Source organism: Triturus cristatus, chromosome 1_2 (assembly GCF_964204655.1).
Source record: "Triturus cristatus chromosome 1_2, aTriCri1.1, whole genome shotgun sequence".
Classification (NCBI taxonomy): Eukaryota; Metazoa; Chordata; class Amphibia; order Caudata; family Salamandridae; genus Triturus; species Triturus cristatus.
Genome location: NC_140580.1, coordinates 901301177 through 901315336, shown reverse-complemented (window position 1 = coordinate 901315336; position 14160 = coordinate 901301177). Strand labels below are relative to the sequence as shown.

The 14160-nt window shown below is 47.9% G+C and overlaps 1 protein-coding gene across 1 annotated transcript in view; it reads right to left on the bottom strand.

The window, feature by feature from the left end:
- INTS11 (integrator complex subunit 11) overlaps positions 1–14160 on the bottom strand; it is a 167337-nt gene that overhangs the window by 152753 nt on the left and 424 nt on the right. The gene's annotated exons all lie outside the window — the stretch shown is intronic.

Genomic DNA, 14160 nt, shown 5'->3' with positions numbered 1-14160 from the left:
CACTCCATGTGCCCCTAAATCAAACAAGCGCACCATGCATGCAATTAATGTTTCACCCGACCTCCTGTCTGAATAGGTCTATGATATCACTAATCTCCTGCTGTGTGAAATCCTCCAAAGAGTTCAGCACAGCCTCCAGTGGATTCTGTGGATGTTGCTATAACATTCGCTAGTATACTAGCTGTGCTCGAATGGTTTTCCAACCCTCCGTCTCATTCTGACTAATATCCTAAAAACACTCTCCCCCAGAATCTGCTTTTTCAGCCACAAGCTGATAAGTTTCCAACTTATCTTGCAATAACTTATTCTGACATGACAGCATTATCTCACTCAACCCAGCACAATGCGACCACTCATGAGCAAGCTGACTATACGGAACTAATTCCCATTCTGGTATTTCATTTGGTATCTGGGAACCTGCTTTGTCCATTTTTCTTTTTCTGCCAAACACTGCCCCTTTCAATTCGAATCCTGCAAGTGGTGCCAAAATGTCTTCTTTTTCTTCAGAACACCTGAGCAAGACTTCAAAACACAAGGACACAACGTGAACACTCATCAAAATAGGACTCTACACACTTTAGAATACCAAAATACAACATAAAAAAAACTCAACACTCATTTGCCAAGTAAAAGGGAAAATGTATTGCAGCAAGTTCCCATATTTCAAATGTCAATAGTGCACATGTAAAATAAATGCATAAAGTGAATGTATATACACAAGAATAAATGCATAGAAAAATAACTGCATGAATACAAGAATGAGTAATTAGAACTTGGAATACCTCACCGGCTGTCTGTTTATCATTATCATCTCTTGCCAGCACAACTAGGGAGCCCGTTGGCAGTCTCAAGCAGGGAGGTCTAAATCGGGCACAAAAGCCCCGAGCAGTGCACCCACTTCCAGGTTAGTTCCTGTCAAAGCACCAAGAGGTCTCCGTCTTTATACTCTTTACTAACACGGAGAGAGATATTTAGAAGCAACCACACTCTTCATCTGCACTGTAGGTGCTGGCTAAACTCTCTGCATCTTGATCACTCAATGGAGCTGGCCAGGCTCAGATGAGAGCGGAGGCAGAATTCTTCACTTTCTCGTGCTTGGACACTGTACGCATCCTACACTGTCCGTTATAACAGCGTATCTCTCTTGCTCTGTGAAGTGAGAAACATACACAATTCTGTGTGCGCAAGTAACCTGGGCCTGCTTGAGCTCGCAGATGAAAGGCAGGGTCAGACAGGCACAAGATAAAACCATGCTTACAAAATGTAGTTAGAGTAAAATGGAGTCAATGGTCAATACATGATCTCACAATGTATCAATAATGCACATATCCGCAGAACCCTGCGCTGCTGTAATGCTACACAATGGTGATGTGGCGATGGCAGCATTTTGCGCCTATAGCATTACAGCAGTGCAGGGTTCTGCGGATATGCAAAAGGAGTCAACTCCACCTTGTGGTTTATTATCGTGTCATTAAAAAAAAAATCAAAGCGGGAGAGAGAAGTTCAAGTTCCACTTAACGTCCCTTGGGTAAACATGCATAATGAAGTCACCAGGCTCTGTGCTATCAAAGTCCACTACTATATGCATGAGGGTGAGGGCAGTGGAAGGGGAAGAAAGGGTCATGGTAGGTGGGGTGGTGACAGAACAGCCATGTCAAAGGAAGATGGTGATGTATTGAATGTAGAAGCTGAAATTTTTCTTTAATATATATTTATTTTCATACAAGTACAGCCAACTCCTTTTACCTTAAAAAAGGCATCATCAGGGCTAAACAAATCCGCCTTTGTTCACACCAGCAAAGGTCGAGGTTCCTTTGATCTATGTCAGTGTTACTGAATTCACATGTAGTTCGAAAACACTTATAGACCATATGGTAAATTAGGGTCATCACGTTTAACTCCTGATTAATGCAAGGGCGAAGTCTTGTCAGGAGCGTCGTATGGTTCAATAAACATAAAGTTCTCGATTTCTCACTATATTTACAGCGAGACAAACGGGTAAAGAGCATCGTGGACGGTGTGAGAAGTCGCTATCTTCCTATCTTAACTGTATCAATCAGCTAATGTCAGTTTAAAACACCAGACACCACGGAAGATAGGACGTGACTGCTCACGCTGTATACGGCGCGCTTTACCAGTTTGTCTCGCTGTAAATACTACCCTATATTTTCAGGTTGGTCACGACCGGTGTGCTGCCACATTTTTAAGTTGGTGCCACACAATTTTCATTTTGGTGCCTCAAAATCTAAAATCTTAAAGGGAGGGGGTCTGTCTTTATGGGAAGCCAGCTCACTGATGATCCGCCTCAAATTTGTCACATTCATCGAAGGCACTCATTACCGTGCATTAATTTCCATTACAGTTCCCTACTCTAATAGCAATGATTACTCGTATGCCTGAGCTCAAGATCACGATCGATCTTCTAACACTCATTATACATTTACAATTGAAATGGTCTTTTATGGAAAATTTAGAGAACTTCAAATCGGGAAATCATGTGCCCTCGCCACATTTCCTGGGCCAGTACAATAACTCAGGACGACTGGTGAACAGTGCAGCATGCATTACCTTCTTTGGTAGATTGACATGAGAATAGAGCAGTATTCTCTCCATCTGCGGTCCCATCAATAAGCAAGTTTGACCCAAACTCATCTCGCACCGAATACCACCAAGACCAAAGAGTACCACCAACACTACAAATCCCAGAATATATTATGTTACTACAGGAATACCCAGATCTGGAATCCTCAGCAAACTCATACCCGACCTAGAGGGCTGCCCTTCCAGTCATTCAGAATATCATCATCATACACTTTAGTTGACTGAACTTTCAGTCATAAAAGCACAGAGCATAAAATAAACATATTTAAAATATTCATAAAAATACAGTATACAAGGCTAAGACACATAAAACTGCTCTACACGTTGGAGAAGTGTAGCTCACTGGTTAGAGGAGGCATACCCTGAAGCAGAGGTCAGACCCGGGACCAGGGTTCGATTCCCGACGCGGCAGGGTCCGGAGCCCAATTGTCCACGGACTCGATAATTCTCGCTTCGGTGCCCACTCTAAGCACGAGTTCACACCATGCAGCTCTGGGCAACAAGCTTGCTTAATCTCCACAACGGCCCCCCCGCGGCGGGATGCCTGGCTTTCACCTTGGGGATGCCCAGTACGGGTTATCTCACAGGGAAAAACCAGGACGGGTTCCCAATGCAAGCGCCGAGATGCCCAAGGATAAGTCGAGCGCTATATAAGAACACACATACATACATACATACATACGTTCAAAAGGCACTTCTTTATAGTAAATGACCAATATATGTCTGAGGATTGGCCACATCTCTTCTTAACAGCTAAAGCAAATTTAACAAAATGAATTACAGCAGTAATTATTATATATCTGGTTCTTGGCCATATCTCTTCCTTGTAGTCAAGACAGATTTAATAAAATTAATAACTTCAAAACAAATTTGTGGGCTATCCAGTTTTAGCAATACATTAAAAGCTGTCCTATATTGTCCACGATTTGCTGCACAGAGAACTGGAACAAGGAAATGCTTCCTATAAGACGAGTACAAACAACATAACAGCTTAAAGTGCAAAGTGCTTTGTTTAACAACTGGGTTGCAGGGACAGTGAGGGAGATTAGAAAACCAGGAACCCTGATAGGGGGAACACTACAAGGAAGTGAATTAAATTAAAATGAAACCTGTTAAGAAAAAAAATCGGTACTCTCCATTGTGAGTAAGTGACAGATAAAACTCCAACCCCATGAGGATTTAATGAGAAGATAGTTTAGAGCTGTGTGCAATTGAAAAGAAAAAAAAAAAAAAACTCTCTGGCGACCTGCTTCTTTCCATCTGTAAAACAGCTCTTTCACCTGTATTTTGGCGACACTCGTAATAGTGTCTGGATTGAAATAAAGAACATCAAATCCCTTGGTTTCACCAGCGACAGTCATCTTAACCCCCAGACCCATATCTCCTCAATGGCTAAGAGGGTCTCATGATAAGGCTGCTATGATAAATCATGATGCAACCTGCTTTGTGTCAACATACAATCAATCAATCAATCAATCAGGGAATTGTGAAGCGCGCTACTCACCTGTGAGGGTCTCAAGGCGCTGGGGGGGGTGGCAGCAGCTCCGTTCAGTCAAAGAGCCAGGTCTCGAGTGTCTTCCTGAAGATGCTCAGAGAGGGGCGCGTCTAATGTCAATCGGAAGCTCGTTCCAGCTCTTGGCTGCGATGTAGGAGAAGGCCCTTCCACCAGTTCTGGCTCTGCTGATGCGCCGGGTTTCGGCGAAGGCGAGGTTGGCGGATCGGAGGTTTCTCTTGGGTACGTAGAAGGAGATTCTCTCGTTGAGGTATTGGGGTCCGGTGTTGTGGAAGCATTTGAAAGCATGGGTGAGTATCTTGGAGGTTACTCTCGTCTCGACGGGGAGCCAGTGGAGTTCTCGCAGGTGTTGGGTGATGTGTTCTTGTCGAGGGATGCTGAGGACAAGTCTGGCTGCGGTGTTCTGTATGGTTTGGAGTTTGCAGAGCAGAGACTTGTTAATTCCGGCATAGAGGGTGCTTCGGTAGTCCAATCTGCTGGTTATGACTGTGTGGGTGACAGTTTTTTCTTGATTCATGGGGTTCCATTTGAAGGTCTTGTGAGGGATGCGGAGCTGTTGAAGCAGGTGGAGGACACAGATTTGACCTGACGGATCATGGAGAGGGAGGAGTGGAGTACGATGCTGAGGTTCCGGGCGTGGTCAGTAGGGGTGGTTGGGCTGCCGAGAGCGGTGAGCCACCCGGTGATGTTTCATGCGGTGGAGGAGGTTCCAAGGACGAGGACATCTGTCTTCTTCGAGGTGAGCTTCAGGCAGCTGCGTCTCATCCAGGATGCAACGTCCTTCATTGCTTCCTGAAAGCGGAGTCTGGTGGTGAAGGGGTCATTGGTGAGGGAGAGGATGAGCTGGGTGTCGTCGGCGTAGGAGACTATGTTGAGTCAGTGCTGTCTGACGATGGCGTCAAGGGAAGCCATGTAAATGTTGAAGGGCTGAGTGATGATCCTTGAGGCCCTCCGTAGTTGATCTCAGCAGGTTCAGAGAGGAAGGGAGGCAGTCTGATTCTTTGGGTCCTGCGAGTGAGTAAAGAGCAGAGCCATTCGAGGGCGCTTGCCCGTATGCCGTCGTTGGGGAGTCTGGCGGCAAGTGTGCTGTGGGAGACTGTGTCGAAGGCTGCGGAGAGATGGAGTAGGATTAAGTCCACAGATTGACCTTGGTCGAGGAGGGTGCGGATGTCATCAGTGGAGGTGGGTAGGGCGGTCTCGGTGCTGTGGAATCCAGATTGGGAGGGGTTGAGGATGGAGTTCTCGTCTATGAATTTTGTTAGTTGGGCTTTGACGGTCTTCTCAGTGGCTTTGGCCGCGAAGGGAAGGAGGGAGATGGGTCAGTAGTTCTTGAGGCCTGAAGGGTCTGCCGATGGCTTCTTGAGCAGGGGCTTGATTTCTGCGCGTTTCCAGTCATTGGGGAAGGTGCCGGTTTCGGAAGTGGCGTTTATGGTGCATCGTAGTTCCGGTGACATGGTGGCGGCGGCTCTTGGAAGATGTGCGGAGGGCAGGGGTCCGTGGGTGCTCCCGAGTGAATGCCTTTCATGGTTGATTCGGTGTCTTCAGTGGTGGCTGGGGTCCAGGCAGAGATGTTGGGTTGGCTGCCGTTGTTGGAGGGGGGAGTGGTTTTGGAGTCCGAAGTTCGTTCATTGAAGTTGTCGTAGAGGGACTTGATTTTCAAATGGAAGTAGGAGCTGAGCTTGTTGAAGAGGTCCTGGGAGGGGGTGATGTCTGTGGCCTCAATATACAAGAAATATGATCACATCACTCTTATACTACTCTCCCTTCAATAGCTCCCCATAGAAGCGAGAACTCAGTTTAAAACTTCCTGCACCACGCGTAAAAATATTCACTCCTTTTCCCCCCTTGTACCTGAGAAACTGAAAATTTCATGCACCAACCGAGATTCAAGAAATGCTTAAATTGCTCCTGCTCGAACCTTTCACCTTTAAGCAAGAAACTTGCAGAACCAATCCTTCCCTGGTATCAACACTAGAGTCTTGAACTTCCTCTGAGCCTCCTTCTGACCTGTGTCACAACTCCTTCAAAACAAACATTGACAAAGCCAATAGATCGTGTGTATGCGAGAGCTATTGGTTATGCTAATGTAAGGCTTCATCTCAGTATCCGTTTAACACCTAAATACAGCAATCAGCAACTGAAAGGCGACCAGTTAACCTTTGCAGGAAGCATTCTACTGTGCAGCAAACATGCAGTAGCGTTTTTAGTAAATATTGATCTGTCTAAGCTAGAAACATTTTTTTTTTAAAAATCTGCAGATGATGAATTATGTGGCAACTGCAGCAAATGCATATAACCCAGGTAAAGCCAGGTGTGCCCCCACAGGCCCCAAAGAAGCCTTAAGAACTCCGGAGGTGTGACGCTCAACTAGGGGATGGAGGTGCTGATACCAAGGGTGTCTTACAATCAGTTGCGTCACTTCAAGGCTTACATGGTGGCGTAAAAGACTTCTTGGAGGAAACTTCCCACAAGAGCTGGAGCAGCAGGAACTTTATAAAGAATACGCAATGCTGTTGCATAACAGACAGAACTAAGAAAATATCACAGGGCGGCAGTCTAGCCCTTACTGAGAACTATGATGTGGGGTGCTTTGAAGCTACCTGAATGGTAGTTTCAGCATACAAGGCAACATTGAAAAGATGTCTGTACAGAGGGAGGCAGAACTAGAACAACAGGGGATCCGATAATCGCCTTTGCACTATCATTCAGGTCATGTGCTTTGGGATTGGGTCAGACGCCACACCATACTGGTCAAGTTGTGTGAAACTGGCACTTAAGCCTAGAAGATACTAATGTGTTACCCACATGCATAATAAGCCGCAACAGTACTGAATCTACTTACACCTTTGTGGAGTGTCTATCGTTTAACGTCCAAGACGGGGTGGAAAAGAAACACAAGTAAAATAAGCGGAATACAGAAAACAAGAGACAATTAAAACCTCTGGCCTGCCACTAAATTCATAAATGGGGTGTCTGGCTCTGAGACGACAGTGGGGATAAAATGCATACTCCGGCGCTCTCTTTCTGAAGAGACAAGATGATAGTAATCAGGCCTCACTGTCTGAGGAGAGTGCATATTTACGCAGAGCACACAGCAAAGTTTATTGAACTGTGAAGCTGTGCCCAGCCAGCCAGCTGGAAAACCACCACTGCACACTGGAAGTTGCAAGAACAAGCGCTGTCAAAACCAACAAACTTTACCATCGCACTTGAGGACCGACAGCAGAGACGTTTTAAGGCATGGGCAAAGTGGGCTCTGGCCCGGGGCCCCAGCCTTTCAGGGGACCCTCTGATACAGCCAGCTCTGTTCTGCAGTTAACCTTGCCTTAATGACCTTGCATAATCCTGGAACAGATTGTTTTAAATACTATTTTCTGTTAATTTATTTTTAATGTGGGTGATGAGTGAGAATTTATCATAGACACTTTGCAGAAAAATGTGTTTGTTTCATGCAACATCCATAAAAAAAGTTTCTTTTAGATCAAACAGGCCATCACATTTGAGAAATGGGAGGGTGTCACAGTGATTATTTGCAGTAATATTAGTGAGCTGCTGCTATGTTACAATATTGAAAACAGATGCCATTGTCCCTGGATATTAGATGTAAACACATTAAGAATTTGGACAAGTATGCCAGTGCACTGTCAGTGACCAGGCCAAAGTGGGCACGAAAGAGCTGAAATTGGATCATAAACTCAAATCTGTTCTGAACAGGGGCTCCCAAAATTCGTTTGGCCCAGGGCCCCCAAAATCCTTAAGATGTCTCTGACCGACAAAGGCAACAAAAAAACACACACAATTATGGACAGCAGGAGGAGGAGGGGCTATAAGGAAAATAACAAGAGGGAGGTTTAGGGAGGAGGGAAGGAGTACCAGAACGGGCAGGGTGGAGTTTAAAGGGGGAAGTAAGAAATAGTACCTCAATCCCATCCGGAGTACCGGATGGGCCCTAATTTGAATCTATCTGTGCTTGGTCCCTGCTCCACAGAGACGAATGTCATTGACGTTTAGCCAGCACTGGCCAATTAGGAGAGAGAAGAGTGAAACTGAATCAAAAATTAGCTAGCATTCGCGCCAAGAATTTTCAATTCTATTAAGGACACGGAGGCGAGGATTATGCTTCTCTTTCTATTTATTGCTACCCACAGCAGCCAATGAAAACTTTTGTTACATGAAAAAACAACATTTTTCTCATGATGCATATGTCACATCACTTCCTGCAGGGCCCCATAAGAGCCAGCCATACCGGAACTAGTCCTCTTTCTTTGCTCCGAACAGAAGTCCAATAAGTATTAAAGTTCAAAAGTATTAAAGTTCAACAACAGCTTCCAACGTGGAAGAACACCAGACCAGCTGGGAAACACGCCACTCCGTACGACGGATCAATCCATCTTCTTGTCAGATCCTGAAAGAATAGAAATAAACAGCCCGTAATTTCTGTCAAAACAGAGTATATACAGCACGGGTGGGCAAGAAATTACATTACAGTAATTTAACCGGGTGGGATAATCCTCGCCTCCGTGTCCTTAATAGAATTGAAAATTCTTGGCGCGAATGCTAGCTAATTTTTGATTCTATTACAGGACCGGAGGCTTCGTATTATGCTAGTTTAACGCTGATTAAAAACAACAGAGGATATATCTCCCACCGGTTTATAGTAAAATTGTTTAAACGTGGATTCAGACGACCAGTCTGCAGAACGCATTATATCTTGCACCGTAGAACCCAACATGAAAGTCTTGGAGGCCATGGCGCCTCGAACAGAATGTGCACCAAACACTTGGGTATCTACCCCTGCCTCTTGCATAACACCTTTCAACCATCTGGCTATGGTAGCCGCAGAAACAGGTTTATACGGTTTTTGCAGAGCAATTAACAGTTGTACCACACCATCAGGCCTGAGAGACCTGGTACATTCTTCGTAAGTCTTGAGACATTGAACCACACAAAGTTTAGCATTATCAGGAAAAGCATGATAATCCACACAACGTGACAAGGTTTTTGTTCTAGACGTAATATTAAATGAAACGCCCTCTGGAGTAAATACTCTACCTGTAATATCGAGCGCTTTAACATCCGAGGAACGTCTGCAAGCCGCTAGGCAAAGTAACATGGCCAGTTTGGCCGACAACTGCTTCCTGGACAACCTATTGTTGTCCGGCCAACTATTGAAGAGGGACAGAACCAGCGAGACGTCCCACAAAGAGGAATACTTTGGTTTGGGAGGATTGGCTACTCTAATGCCCTTTAGGAGTTTACAGATGAGAGGATGCATCCCAACAGGCTTGCCCTCGATCTGAGAGTGGCCTGCCGAGATGGCGGAGCGGAAGTTATTAACCGAGCGGTAGGCTAAACCCTGCGACGCCTTCTCCGAAAGAAAATTTACCACATAGGGTAATCCTGCCCCCACGGGATCCACATGTTGTCCCACGCACCAACGAACCCAGCATCCCCAGGCTGAAGAATATCGTTTCTTGGTAGAGGGGGCCCATGCCTGATTGATAAAGCTTGCAGCCTGGTCCGAAAATCCTGGCATTTGCCAACGCTGCCTGAAAGTCTCCAGGCCATCAGGGTCAGGTGCCCCGATAGCACCATCGGGTGTGTCTCCCCCTGAGGGCCCTGGAGCATGGTCGAGGACCAAGGGATCCGCCTGGGGAAGTCGCAACTCGCCTTCATCAGCAACGGGAACCAAGGCTGCGACTTCCACAGGGGAGTCACCAGTATCACCTCCGCTTTCTGACGTATCACTTGAGTGAACACTCGGGGAATGAGGATGAACGGTGGAAACGCGTAGTTCAACTGTTGAGACCACTCCTGAGCCAAGGCATCTGTCGCCAGCGCCAGAGGGTCCGGCCTCCAGCTGAAAAACTGCGTCATTTGACGGTTCAGCCTGGAAGCAAATAGGTCGATCTCGCAGCGTCCCCAAATCCCCTGTAACCAGTGAACCACCCGCGGGCAAAGTTGCCAGTCGCTGTAGTCCTTGAGGTGGCGAGAGTTCCAATCCGCCACCACGTTGGACTGACCCGGAATGTATTCCGCTACCACCGATATCTGGTTGTTTAGGCAGTAATGCCAAAAGGCCTTCGCTACCTCCACCAGCATCGAGGACCTCGTGCCCCCCAATTTGTTGATGTATCGGACTGCCGACACGTTGTCCATCCGAAGAAGGATGCAACATGAGATCTGCCGGGGGGCCAACGTCCGGATCGCAAAGGAGCCCGCGAGGAGCTCCAGACAATTTATGTGAAGATTTAACTCCTCCAGGGACCACCGTCCCCCTGTGGACATATTTCCGCAGCGCGCTCCCCAACCCCAACGGCTGGCGTCGGACTCTATGACCACCTCTGGCAACGAGCCGAAGATTGCTCTGCCGTTCCATGCCTCGACGTGGGCCAACCACCACTGCATCTCCTCCCTCACCTCCTGGGTGAGGGGGACTACGTCTGTGTAAGAAAGGCCCTTCTGTAAGTGCTGGATCTTTAGGCGTTGAAGGGCCCTGTAGTGCAGGGGGCCCGGGAATATCGCTTGAATGGATGACGCAAGGAGGCCCACTATGCGGGCAATCCCCCTGAGCGAGACCATCTGCTTGGATAGAAACGAGCGTAGCTCCTTCTTGATGTCCCGTAGCTTGGAGCTCGGGAGACATAGTTGGGCCGTCTGAGAATTTATGACGAACCCCAGAAAGTCTATCGTCTGCGTGGGAGAGAGGACCGACTTCGGTTCGTTGATCACGAACCCCAGGTTCTGCAAAATATGAATGGTCATGCGCAGGTGCCGAGCCACTAGCTCTGGAGACTGCGCCATAATGAGCATGTCGTCCAAATAGACAATCATGCGAACCCCTTGTTCTCTGAGGTAGGCCACGACCGGCTTCAGCACCTTGGTGAAGCACCACGGTGCTGAGGAAAGTCCAAAAGGAAGGACCAAATACTCGTACCACCGGTTCCGCCATTGAAACTGAAGAAATCTGCGGTGGGGACGATATATGGGAACGGACAGATAAGCGTCCTTCAGGTCCAGACGGACCAACCAGTCCCCTTGTTTCAGTAGATCCGCCAATAGATGGATGCCCTCCATCTTGAAGTGTTTGTAAGTAAGAAAGTGGTTGAAATCCCTCAAATTGAGTACTAACCTGTAACCACCTCCTTTCTTCTGTACCAGAAAAATATTGCTGCAGAAACCGCGAGGGCCCTCTCTGCAAGGAGCTATCGCGCGTTTCTGCAGCAATGCGTCTATTTCTGAATCTATGAAATCGCACTCGCGTAGGGAAAAAGAAAGCTGTCTGGGGCGCTGTACCTGACGGGCGTCTGAAAAAACTCTAGTTGGAACCCTTGAACAGTCTGTAGTACCCAGGCGTCTTGTGATATCTGAACCCAATTGTGAAAGAAATACCGAGTACGCCCCCCCAAGGGAAGAGGAAGTAAATCTGAAGCGCTCACCTGAGGAATCAGCGGCTTGGAATCCTCCACGGTAGGAGCCTTTGTTAAAGCGCCGTTTGTTGAAGCGCTGTCTGGTGGGGTAGAAGGTACCACCACGGGTGGAGTCCCAGTCACCCCTGCCGCGTCCGAAATCTCCTCGCTGGGGACCTTGAGTGTGCTGACGGCCAAACGAGCGTCCTCGCCCTCGTCCGGCCCTATTGAAAACACCGGCGTGAAACACGCGCTTGATCCCTGCTTGAGCCTTGTCCAGGGTAGTAAACGTGCCCACATACTTCGCAACATCCTTAACAAACCGGTCCCCAAAGAGGTTCCCGTCCGCCAACGGCCCAGGCTCCGACGCGGCCAGCTCAGTAAGGTTGGCGTCCATCCGCATTAATATCGATTTCCTGCGTTCTGTCGATATCGCGCAGTTGGCATTCCCCAACAAGCAGATAGCTCGTTGGGTCCAGCCTGCTAGCACGTGGGGATCGATCGCACTCCCTGATTCCTGCGCCTCCAGGGCCATTTCCAAAATTTTTGCCAGGGGCCCGACCACATCCAGGAGCTTGTCTTGGCAACCCCGCCAAGCGCGATCAATCCCTTTCTTGGGATCCTTGGCGAACTTTTTTAGAAACGTTAGCATGCTGGGGTCAATGTCCGGCGTCTCCGCCACTTTGTCCGAAAGGTCCGGTCTTGGGCATTCTGACTTTAGCCTACTGCGCACCTCCTTGTCAAACCCCTTGCGTAAATTCTCGTGCAGGTACGCAGCCACCTCCGGAGCCGGTAACCAGTCCGATGATCGGGGGTGCACGATATCTGCGGGGTTAAAAGTAAAGGGTGTAGGAACCTCTGGGGGTTCCGCATGCTTGGTCTTCCTGGACTTCTTTTTAGGAGGGGAATCGTCCGGTGTGTCCGAGGAAGTGGACGTAGACTCTGTATCAGTGTCTTGAACCCTCTCACGCTCTCGAGTTGGGCGCGGCAGCGCCTCGTAGGACTGTGAGTGTGGCCAAGGCTGACCCCGGGAATCCCCTGACGTCCCCTCTGTTTGTTTAGGGAAGCCATGCTTCTTAGCAAACCTCTCCAGCTGTTTAGTGATGGGCTTTAAAGCCGTCGCCAGAGCTTGCTGTACAGTTCCAGGAACTGCTTTTTCTAGGGCCTTGCTGACCGACTCCTGGACAGAAGCATCCAGGGCCTCAACAATATTGTCCTCAATGGCAGGTCCTCCTACCTCCTCCTTGTACAAGGTATCATCCTCCTCATAATGCACCCACGTATCCATAGTGGAACCACACTTGTAGCGGTACTTGCTCATAAGGCAAGAGCAAAGAGGAATCCAAAGGGGGAGCCAACCCACAGCACAGCAGCACCGGTACCTAGCTCCTCAGCCAACAGCTGTAGAGTAATTATTTCAGCCCACAGGGCGTAGTGGAGCCAAGAGCAAATATTAAATATAAGGAGGTGTGCTCCCTCCAGGCCCAGGTCGTTCTTACAGCCAGCCAGGCGTCAGCAGTGCTCTTTCAGTAAAAACTACAGCTCAAATGCTTAAAACGAAACTAATCGGGTCGTTTCGATGTGCGTAGCCCAAATCCTACTAAATCCAACTAGATTGGGCTACGCACGTGGAAACACAAACTAAACTAAAACTAACCGGCTCCTGGCGTCAGCGGCGTACAAGGGAAGCCCAGCGCCCATGAAACATTAATGCTGAACCCACCGGAGGCGGGGCGGTACCAGGTGCTGAACGGTAAGCGCAACGCGCTAACGGGGCATGCGGCGCGGCCGAGCGTCGCGTGTAAATCGCCTAAATTTGAAACCATGCGCTTTTCGCGCCTCGGCCCGCTAATCGGCAAAATATGCCGTCGATCGAACCGCGCTCTACCGCGGTGTTCACAAAGCGCCACAGCGCGATTCAAATCCCCAGCCAACCAAAGGCTGCACACAAGTCAGGGCACGCGCGCCGGAACATAAGCATTATCACAGCATAAGCTTACAATAGCCATCGCTAGTAAAAACACATTAGCATTAAAATTAATTCAAATCGTAGCTCTCCACTTAACTGTCTGCGTGAGCAGCAAAGAAAGAGGACTAGTTCCGGTATGGCTGGCTCTTATGGGGCCCTGCAGGAAGTGATGTGACATATGCATCATGAGAAAAATGTTGTTTTTTCATGTAACAAAAGTTTTCATTGGCTGCTGTGGGTAGCAATAAATAGAAAGAGAAGCATAATACGAAGCCTCCGGTCCTGTAATAGAATCCAACAAATGGTAAGCAATAGGCGGGCTTCAAGTTCTTTACTGAAAACAATAGCGTCAAGCAGGTCAGTGACCTGATGTCGCAGGCTCAACCCTTATAACACCACAAAGCTGTTCTCTTTGAACGACACCTGGGTTATCCACATCTACCTCCTCACACTTTCTCTGGATGCATCTCTGCCTCTCCCGGGACAAACTACAGAGAACCTCGGATTTTACCTAATCCCATTGTATCATACCTTCTGTTTGTTACTGCTGTTAGTTGGTTTGTACATTAGGCACTTGTTCACAATTTGTTTCAGCTGTATTGCAAGGCGCTCTGATGCCCCAGGCCAAGTCTGCGCTAAATAAAATCACAAAAGAAAATAAATAATTT